This window comes from Anastrepha ludens, chromosome X (assembly GCF_028408465.1).
Source record: "Anastrepha ludens isolate Willacy chromosome X, idAnaLude1.1, whole genome shotgun sequence".
Classification (NCBI taxonomy): domain Eukaryota; kingdom Metazoa; phylum Arthropoda; class Insecta; order Diptera; family Tephritidae; genus Anastrepha; species Anastrepha ludens.
Window position 1 is genome coordinate 29,809,427 of NC_071503.1, and position 11,041 is coordinate 29,820,467.

General features: G+C 37.6%; 1 pseudogene; it reads right to left on the reverse strand.

Moving 5' to 3' along the window:
• Positions 1-75: 75 nt before the first annotated feature.
• On the reverse strand, positions 76-9,060 carry LOC128869867 (uncharacterized; annotated as a pseudogene).
• Positions 9,061-11,041: the final 1,981 nt, after the last annotated feature.

Here is an 11,041-nt window from a genome sequence, read left to right on the forward strand (position 1 = left end):
TTATTATATAATCTTACAGCTAATTAATTCAAAACAAAATTAATTATTTCATTATAAATGTTATGATTTGAAGTTTTAATACTTGGTCGCACCGCCTTTCGCCTTAATTACCGCTTTAATACGTCTCGGCATTGATGTAACCAGGGTTTGCAACAATTCCTCCGAAATATCGTTGTGCCAAGTGTCCATTATAATGTTATCCAGGTCAGTTTTGTTCTTCGGCTTTTTTTCAGCTGCCTGCTTCTTTACAATGGCCCAGAGGTTCTCAATTGGGTTTAGGTCGGGACTGTTACCCGGCCATTCCAATTGGACAATTCCGTTTTTCCCATAAATTATTTTACCTGCAACAAATAAGGAATAAATCATTGGTTTTTTGATTCGACATTTAAACAAAACACTCGGGAGATTTAACAAAAATCATAACTTACTTTGTGAGATCGGTGGCATGGCGCAGAATCATCCTGAAATATAACGTCCGTTCTTAGAGAATACTGCTCCTCAATGACAGGTATTAAATGCCTATTTAAAATTGAAATGTAAGCATCTCCGTTCACCCGACCATCAATAAGAGTCAGTGTTTTCGTTCCGTCATAGCTGAAGCAGCCCCATACCATTCTACCAACTGACTGTCTTACAGTAGGCAGTATGCATCCAGTTTTATATCCTTCGCCAGATCTGCGCCTCACATGGTGGATACCATCCGATCCAAAGAGGTTAAACTTGGATTCATCCGAAAAAATCACATTCTTCCAGTGCTCGACAGTCCAGTTTTCATGAGTTTTGGCCCATCGGTATCGTTTTTGACGCATTTTTTCGTTCAAAAACGGCTTTTTTGCGGGATGTCTTCCTACAAAACCGGCATTTATCATTCTCCTACGCACAGTAGATGAATCTATTTCGACGCCAGTTGCATCCAAGAACTCCTTCCTGATGTCTGCCGAAGATTTGAAACGGTCCTGGATACACATCCGCTTAATCATCCGGTCTTCAGCCCGCGACGTCTTTTTTCGTCGTCCAGATCCTTTCTTTCGCTCCGTTGAAGCCGTTTCTGCAAATTTCTTTAAAAAATCGGCAACAGATGATTTGCTGAAGCGTACTTTAGCAGCAATTTGACGGTACGGACAATTTTTGCTATGATAGTGCAATAATTTGCCCCTTAACGACAGCTCCCGTTTGCTTCGATCTTGGCATATTTTTGATATTAACACTTGCCACGTATCAACTATTTCACTTATTGGTTAAATTATGATACAAATTAATTCAAAACTGTTCTATTTATACACAAAAAAAGCCACTTACCGCCAAGAAGCTTTATACTCAAGCTATAGAAATTTAAATAGGGTAAATTAGCTGTCCGGTTTTTTTTGCACAGGACTGTATATACCATACAGCCTTTGTAGTTGACAAAAGGGCGAAAAGTCGCCCAAAATAATCGTATCACTCTTCGTCTACGTCAATAGTTTACAGATACATGAGCTCCAGCGCATTTTATGCAGACTGATCTTTTGTGGCAATAAGATTTAGTGTGTCCATACTGCAGGCAGTTAGCGCTTTGAGAGATATCACATTTCGGATCTGGGCGCTCAAATGTATAATATGTTTAATATGTAGAGGATTGTTGACGCCGTAAATATCTTGTTTTAATTCAATGAAGCGAGGTGTCTTCTGTGCTAATGGAGTGATGCATGTTTTTTAAAATAACTTTAAAGATCCTTTCCTGTTTTGGTTTGTATGTATAAAATTCTGTTTGTTTTTCGTCTAAGAGCGTAACTATAGTTTTGTAGGCATCGAGGTTGAGCGGTTGTATTTTAACCTGCTCATTATATGTGAGTTTTAGGGCATACGAAAGTGGAGTTTTTTCTGTTAGGAGCTTCATAAGCGGGGTGATCTTATTAAATTTGTCACCGAATATTAGTGGTAGTTAAATACCGATCCCAGAAAGCTCCAAGCCCTTATGGCATACGAAATAGAGCCCTGAAAGTCGAGGTTGCTAAATGCCCAGATACATTTTTAGCAGTTATTACCTGTCTGAACTAATGCACTTTTCCAAAGAGGTGGAAAATGCAAACCCTTGTGATTTTAGCCAAGGGTAATAAAAGGTGTGGTCGGTGGCGTCTTACCGACCGATATGCTTTCTAGGTACAATGGCAAAAATTCATGAGAGAATTATTTGCTACAGACTATCATCTTTGTTAGAATAAAAAGGTATTTTATCTACATACAAGTTCGAGTTCAGGAAGTCCCGCTCAATAGTGCATGCATGGGGAAATGAGCAACAGAAGTCATTGAGGGCAAGAGATGGTGTGTCCAGAAAAAAGAATATTGCGCTATGGTAACTCTGGGCGTTAAAAACGTTTGTAAAAAAAATGTTATATTAGTTTGCAGTGTATACTAAAAGCCCTCATAAAAGTAGGTGAGCCTAGTTGTATAAAAAAGGGTTTTACAATAACAGGTATTATTTTGAATAGAATAGAGGTGATTCACGATTTTTTATGGCCGTAATTGGATGATATTGGTCTGGACAACGGTTATTTTCAACAAGACGGCGTTACGTGCCAAACAAGTAACGAAACCATTGATCTTTTACGGGAAAAGTTTCTGGACCGTGTTATCTCTCGAACAGGTGATCAAAATTGACCACCGAGATCTTGTGATTTAACACCTTGTAACTTTGGGGCCACGTGAAAGAGAAAGTCTACGTCAACAGCCCAGGGTCGATTCAAGACCTCAAAGATGGAATTCGTGAGGCTATCGAGGACTTAGGGCAGCCACTTTGCAAATCGGTAATGGAAAATTTCATGAAAAGGATATTGTCCTGTAAGCGTAGTCGTAGTGGTCAATTGTCTGATGTTATTTTCCACTATTAACGGCATACCTTCCTCTTTATAATGAAATAAACATCCGATCATTTATATTAAAAAAAAAAATAGCATTGTTCTTTGAATATCAAAATAACACCCCTTATTAGAATTCCCTTTATTACGAAAATAATTTAGAGGACCGTTAATGAAATGCCGTCAATGTCAACAAATGTGTTTTTGATCGCTCTTGAAAAGTGGTGAAGTTCTTATTTACATTTTAAATCTATCGGCAAATGGCATATTAGAAAATATTAGATATTAAAAAATGACTGATTAAAAAACATTCTTAAAGTAAACAAATTAAGTGGAGCTTAATGCAGTAGCTGTTGCCTTTGTGCTTCCAAAAGTAACGGATTATTACTGAGATCAATGTCGGAGTGCGGAAGATGCCGAAAAGGAATCAGAGGTGAAACAGGTGTACGCTGTGAAGGTGTGTGTGGGAGAGCATACCACAAAACAATGGCATGCGCTGCAATAGATGACTATAGCATACAAATATTGGACAATTGTCCTTTTCTACGAGTCATATGTGACGACTGCATTACATATACATATGTATATATTATTATTATTATTTATTAGATATATCAAAATGGGCTTACGACTCTTTTTTTGAGTATATAATACCTGTGTTGATTTAGTTCTAATTATGGAGTTTAAATAATCTTTATTGACTTACATTGTTTCAGAAAGTTATATATTTTATGAATGTTTTCAGAAGAAGGTTTTTCAAGAAGTGCGGAGGGTTTAATGTCGCCAAATATTTTGATCCTGTGGCTTCGGAGATTGGGGCATTCATCTAATAAGTGGTCGACTGTGGCAAGTGACCCACACCAAGGACATGTGTTTTTGGGTTTCCCTGTGAGGAGGTGCTCGTGTGTCAAGAGGATGGGCCCAATGCGTAACCGTATAATGGTAGTGGTTTGGCCCCGAGTGTTATTATTTGGAAAGTGGGGCTTTTGTCCTGATGGGTCAACTTTGCTGTACCAGGATGAAAATTCTTTCCAATTCTTATCTTTCTCACTTTGAATATATGCTGCAACGGTCCTAATCGAATCGTGTTTTTCAAATGTTGCAAAAGTAAGGCAGGGTTGGAGATGGACCCTGGGACCCATAATAAGTTGATCTTTTTATGATGAGTATTTAGTGCTGCTTTAATATTTTTAATTAGACTACTGAAGGTGTTTACGCTTTGGAGTCCACTCAAGCATGATAAACTGTCTGTGCATATTACGAATTTCCCCTTCAGTTTTGTCGCATATTCAATAGCAATTTTGATTGCCAGTGCTTCGGCTGTGAAGACTGAGGTTCCACCGAAAAGCCAGCCACCTGATATGATTAATCCTGTGTTGGAAACTACGGCGAATGTGGCAACATTATTGGTTTTGGATCCATCTGTGTAGATGAAGCTCCAGTTGTCTTGAGTATACTTTTCAAATTGTTCGCGAAATAGAGCTCTGTAAACTTCAGGACTAGTTGCGGCCTTTTTATACTGATGTAGGCAAACGTTTATGGCTGATTTATTAAAGATCCACCAAGGATGACGTGATGGTTTGTTACAAGTTTTCGGAGGCAGAATATCTAATTTTTTGGAGAATGCTGCGCAGCGCCTTAGGGCGGATATTTGTTTATACAGCCGCTTGTGGGTTAAAATGTTTTTAAAACAATTGAATAGTACATAATTTGTTGTATTCATTAGGCGGGGGACCAATTTCAGCGTGGTTTCCTTTACCCTTTCTTCTAAGGAGGAGAATCCGGCTTCAGCTAGTATGGCTCTGGTTGGTGAAGTTGGAAACGCATTAAGACTGCGGCGTTCTGCTGAGTGGAATGGTGAATATATCTTTTGGAGATTGCTTTTGGCACACCATCCGTAGATTGGCAGGCCATAATCAATTTTTGACATAATTAGTGCTTTTGTGACATTTGTTAGAACGTTAGTGTGAATTTGACATTTCTTTGATGCTAATAGTTTAACAATACTTAGTCTGGCAGCTAGGTCTTTTCTTAAACCTAAGCAATGTGTCTTAAAACCAAGCTTATGATCAAAAATAATTCCTAGAATTTTTAAACTATTGAGTTGTTCTATATGTGTATTTTTGAATGCTAAGTTAAGAGGAGGGCAGTTATGTTTTTTACAGATGTGCAGCGTTTTGCATTTAGTGATTGATAGTGATGCACCTGAAGTGTTACCCCATCTGTCTATGTCTATAAGGATTTTGGAAAATATATCTTTTGTGCGAGATAAGTCGGGAATTCTCGTGAAGACAAATAGATCATCCGCATAGATTCCATAGCCGATTTTTTTTTGTGTTTTTCGCAAATTTTGCTTACTTGGTCAAATGCAATGGTGAACAGTACCGCGGATAGCGGTGAGCCCTGTGGAATTCCATTGTGTAAAGAGCAAAGTTGGGATAAATGGTTGAGGACTCTAACGCTAAAATTTCGTTTGGTCAAAAAGGCTTTGATTATGCCAAAGATTTTAGGACCAAGGTTCCATTGTTGCAGTTGCTCCAGGACTGTGTGAACTCTTACGCGATCGAATACTTTTTCAAAGTCAGTGGCTAGAATAGTAGCATGACCTTTAATAGAAAGAGCATCGAACGCAAAGTGTTGAATTTGAAGTAAAAGGTCCATAGTGCTGTGCCCTTTCTTAAATCCGGTTTGCTTGGCAGATAGCAAATTGTTTTGTGATATGAACCATGAGAGTCTAGCAGCAATTATTTTTTCAAATATTTTAGCTAAACATGGGAGGAGGGATATTGGACGGTAACTGTTAATTTTATCAACTGGTTTATTCGGCTTGGGTATGGGTACGACGACTGCATTGAGCCAAGTGTGGGGATAGAGGCCTTTTTCAAGCATTATGTTGTAAAGTTCAATTAATTTTCTCTTTCCATTTAATGGTAGGTTTTTGATCATGGGGTAGGAGATACGGTCAATTCCAGGTGTTTTACCTTTGGCGTGGGAGATCGCAAATTCCAGCTCGGTAAAGGAAATGTCTACTTCCAGGTAACTGGCTGAACCATAGGGAGATGTTGGGGTATAATTTAATTTTAACAATTCTGATTTTTTTAATATATATTCATTAGAGAAGTTACAGTCTTTGGAGAGGTTAAACCATGTATCAGCGAAAGCTGTAGCAATTTCAACGGGATTGGAGATTAAAGAATTATTTGACCTAATGAGTCGGATACGTGAAGGTGGAGTGCCAGTCAACGATTTGATGTTGGACCATATCTTGTGGGTGGAGCAAAGTGGTGTAATTTTTGAGGTAAACTCTTAAAAAGTAGTTCTCTTGCATTCCCTTAGTTGCTTTCTAAAAACTGAATTCGCTTTTTTGAATTCGATGAGATTAGAAATAGTTTGGGAAGACTTGAAGATACGCCAGCACTTTTGTTTCTGGTTTCGTAGTTGTTGGAGATTGCGATTCCACCAAGGCACTTGATTTTTAATAAGGGAGGGCTTGGTGTGTGGTATGGATTTGTTAGCGGCTGATCTGATGATCAGCCTTAGTTATTTTTGAAGCTTCAAGATTGATATTTTTAAAACTCCACGTACCGAAGTTTTTCATACACTCCTGTTGGAAATATTCCCAACTTGCTAAATCAGTTTTGAACTTTGCTGTCGGGCGGAGTTTGGGGAACTGGAAATTTGTGCGTATTTCTGTGTGGATTGGAAAATGGTCACTACTAAATAAATCTTCATTTACTTTCCAGTTACATCGAGTGGATAATGTAGCTGAACATAATGAAATATCTACATGTGTGAACGTATTTCTTGTCGAATGGTGAGTTGGGAAACCGTCGTTCAGCACAATAATGTCTTCAGATAGCACCAGATCTTCGATTATTCTTCCTCTACTATTAGCCACTTTTGAACCCCAAAGCGGGCTCCAGGCATTGAAATCTCCCACTATTAGGAATTGAGTGGTGGGAATGTGAATTAAGGCCGAGAGGTCTTGTATAAGTACTGGAACTTGTGGAGGGATATACAAATTTACTATTGTCAAGGAAAATGTTAAGTCAATTTGAATCGCTAGTGACAAAATGTTGCAATTGGTTGGAATGAGAGAATGGGGAATATGGTGTTTAATTAGTATACCTATGCCTTGGCTTGGAGTGTTCGGAAAATAATAAAAATAAGACTTATAGGATTTTGGAGCAAATGTTGGCGTATGATTATTGGGCAGATGGGTTTTTTGTATGCAGATTATATCAGGGGTGCAGTCTTTAATTAATAGCTGGAGTTCTGCGTAATTGTTAAGATATCAATGCATATTCCACTGGACTACTTTAAGAAACATTGCTATAGTGAGAAATATATATATATATATATATAATATATGTATGTATGTAATAAGATTTATACAAATAAGATTGTACTTGTTTTTCTTATCTATACTGTGTACGTATATGTATGTAGGCTTTATTTAAGTGAGCTGCTGTTTTGTTCTTCGAATTCATCGTATTGACTTGAGCTTAATTGACTCAAGAATTGAGGTAAATGTTGGAGTTCAGTTGTTGGAGTTGTTAAAGGTGCATAGGTGTCCGTTACTTCTGACAAGTTGGTATTGATGTTGTTGGATTAATTATATGATGTTGATGTCGTTGGGAGAGCATTTTGTTCAGTTGAGCAGTTATAGTTCTGTACCTCTGTTTGCTTATTTACTCTTGTACTTGCGTCAGTGAATCCGGATGGCGATGGAAAATTGAGATAATTTGTTTGAATGTTGAGTGAAAAAGGTGTATTTTCATTATTGTTGTAATTATTATTTGTCTGTGTTTTCCCTTGGAGAGCCGTATAATTTGTATTGTTGCTGATTGATTGTGTATTTGTAGAATCGATGGAATGAAGAGCATGGTTGTTGGAAGGTGTCTGGTTATTTTGTTGAATTTCTGAAGACAATTGATTATTTGCTGTTTGTTCGGAGGGTGCGAGTGTGGATCGGTTTGTTTGTTGTGCGGTAATAGATGAGTAAGTTGGAGTAACTGAGTTGTTGTGAACTGAGTTGGTAGCGAGACGTCTGGCTTCTCGCATCGTACATTTTGTTTTTATTTTCAATATTTCCTTCTCCTGTTGGAATTTTTCACATTCTTTTGACGAAGCTGGGTGTTGCTCTTGACAATTAGAACAACTGACACGTGTACATTTTTCTGGTGAGTGTGTTGGGAGATTACATATAACACAACTGGGTGAGTTTTTGCAATGTTTAGCAGTATGTCCGAGAATTTGACACGATTTGCATCGCATGGGATTCGGAATGTATTCTCTAACTTTTACATTGTGCCAACATATCGCACCCTAAATACAAAAGGGGCACAACTCAAAATTGTCCACACTCGAGCTTGACTTGTTTACAGTAGCACAGAAAACAAACTATGTGACATATCACGCTGAAATTTGCCATGTAAGCTTATAACAGTCCTACCATCCAACAAAAATTTTTTTTTGCCATATGTCATCCGCGGACCGTTTTATTGATAACGTCTCGTTCATATTTGAGCTTCTGCTCATTTTGAGTTGTGACCCTTTTGTATTTAGGGTGCGATATGTCGATTTTAGAGGGCAAGTTGTATCGATCGAATGTTATCAATACCACGCCACAGGGGTAAGCTTTCCCATCGGAAACTTTTTGAAATTTATATGCTCCTACTACACCTTGTGAACTTAATTCAGACACGATTTCTTCTTCGTCCACATTGTTGAGGCAGGGTGCATAAACAGTACCTACCTTTCACGTGATTGAGGGTGATGTGAAGTTTACAAGTAATTTTACATACTCCGGGTAACGTTGTTGTTTCTAAGAAACGTTGAGCGATTGTATTGTTTTTTACCAGTAGCAAAATGGTGCCATCGCGTAGCGCTGAGATTGATGTGATCTCCTTGCTTATAGCGAGGTTTGCTTTATGCACTAAAAAGCACGAGTATTGGGCTTAGTTTTTTCCACTGTCAACTGCAGCCAAAACAACAAATTTAGGGTTTTCTTTGAATGTTTGTGGTAGATCTGGGAAATCGAATGTAATTTTTTCACGTTCTTTTCTTTTCTTTTTCGCTTTGGGTGAATCGGCCAACAAAGAGAACCGATTCCCCCCCGTAAAGTCCGGCCCAGGGGCCATGCGTTAATGATTGCGCAGTAGCGTTCAGCAGTAACGCGGTTTGTTAGACGAATTGTCGAAAGAGAGAGTTTTTCGCTTTTCTAGATTTGAGCACGAAGATATACCGATTGGGATACTCACAGAGAAAATAGAGAAGACGTCCGCACTCGCTGACAGATTTCTTGCGATTGATATGTATATATTATACTATATAATGTTGATGATGCCCTAAAAGAAATGCTGAACGTAGAAGAGACCAACAAAGTCAACATAAAAGAACAAAAAGGTGATATTGAGAAACTGTTAAATGAGCACAACAAAGAAATTAAACTGTTGATGGATAGCATTAACAAAACAAATCATAGACGATAGAAATTATAAAAAGAGTAGAGAGCCTGTGCAATGTTAGAAAGGAGCAAATAACAAAAGTAGATAATTCAACTAGTGAACTACATATGTAAACTGAAAACTGAACTTATAAGTGAAGTTTTGAAGTTAACAAGCCAAAATGAAGCGAAAAAAAGTATGAGTGTATCATTTGCTAAAACTGTAAAAGGTATACCTCCTATTATTGTTAAGCCAAAAAATAAACAGACGGTTATAAGCACTTGATCTTGCTCTTGGCTTGATCTTAATAAAATAAATGCCTCAAATATGAAAATTGATAGGGTATTAAATAAGCATGATGGGGAGGTGGCAATAAACGCTAATAGAGAAAGAAAGAATTAAATCAACTTTAGCCAACAATCTCAGTAAAGAAGTATATGACATCATAGAAGCGAAAATGGGTAGTTCAAAAATACTGGTAACGCATATGAATGCTGAATATACATATAGTAAAGAAGCTGAAAATTTTTAGGACGAAAAACAATAAAGATACATTCAATGTGATAATTGAAATCGAGCACAAATCTCTTTTTACTGGTCTTAGAGTCAAAGAAACTAAATTTTGGTTGGGATCGCTGTCCCATCTATGATGGACTTAACCCATGGCTCTGACAACTGCAGTAAAAAGTTAAGGAGTAGCATATGTATGTAAGGAGGTGGCATCATTGTTCGTCGTTGGCATCAGCAGTCGTTAAGTCGCCGAAGTAGAGAAAAGTCGTTAAGTCGCCGAGGTAGAGAAAAGTCGTGAAGTGGCGTGGTCTACATTATATTTCGATAAACATTGTTAAATACCTTCAATAAACATCATAATTCAATAAACATTGTTAAATACCTTCAATAAACATTATAATTCAATAAACATTGTTAAATACCTTCCATAAACATTGTGAAATACCTTCAATAAACATTGTTACATGGGGGCTCAACCCTTGAACACTCTAAAACAGATGCTATAATGTGTTATCGTGAACTATGTTTCTAAGATCTGGAAAAGAAGTAAATGCAGTAGAAATTGAACCAGAAAAATCAACGGGAATTGAAAACGAAGAAATAACTCAACCTAAGAGTGAACACATTAATATCGAAATGGCATTAAATAACCAAAACTCAGCCGGTATAGAAGGAGAAGGCTTAAATGTTGAACTTTTACGTATGTTGACAGAAAAGCTTTGCAGCGATTCAAGAAGTTCAGTTTCAATTGAGAGCTTTGCAAAAGTTGTCCCCGATTACGATGGAGTAAGTATACCTGTAAAGTTGTGGTTAAAGAATTTCGAGGACAATGCAGCAGCATACGAGCTAAACGAAAAACAGAAATATGTAAACGCAAGAAACAAAATGAAAGGTACAGCAAAACTATTCCTAGAGACGGTTACAGTATCAAATTATAATGATTTACGCGAAGCGCTTATATCTGAATTTGACAAACAGCTTAGTAGTGCTGAAGTCCACCAACAACTTAGGGATAGAAGAATAAAAGATTCGGAGAACATTCATGAGTATATTCTAAACATGCGAAAAGTAGCAGCAATGGGAAGCGTAGAAGAAGCGTCAGTTATCCGGTACATCATCGAAGGGTTAAAAATGCGGAACGAGTTGAAAATTCTTCTGTTAAATTCAAAAACGTACAAAGAGTTACTGGAACAATATGAAATTATCGGAACGATGAACAGCAGCAAAGAACGCACCGTAAGCAGCGAA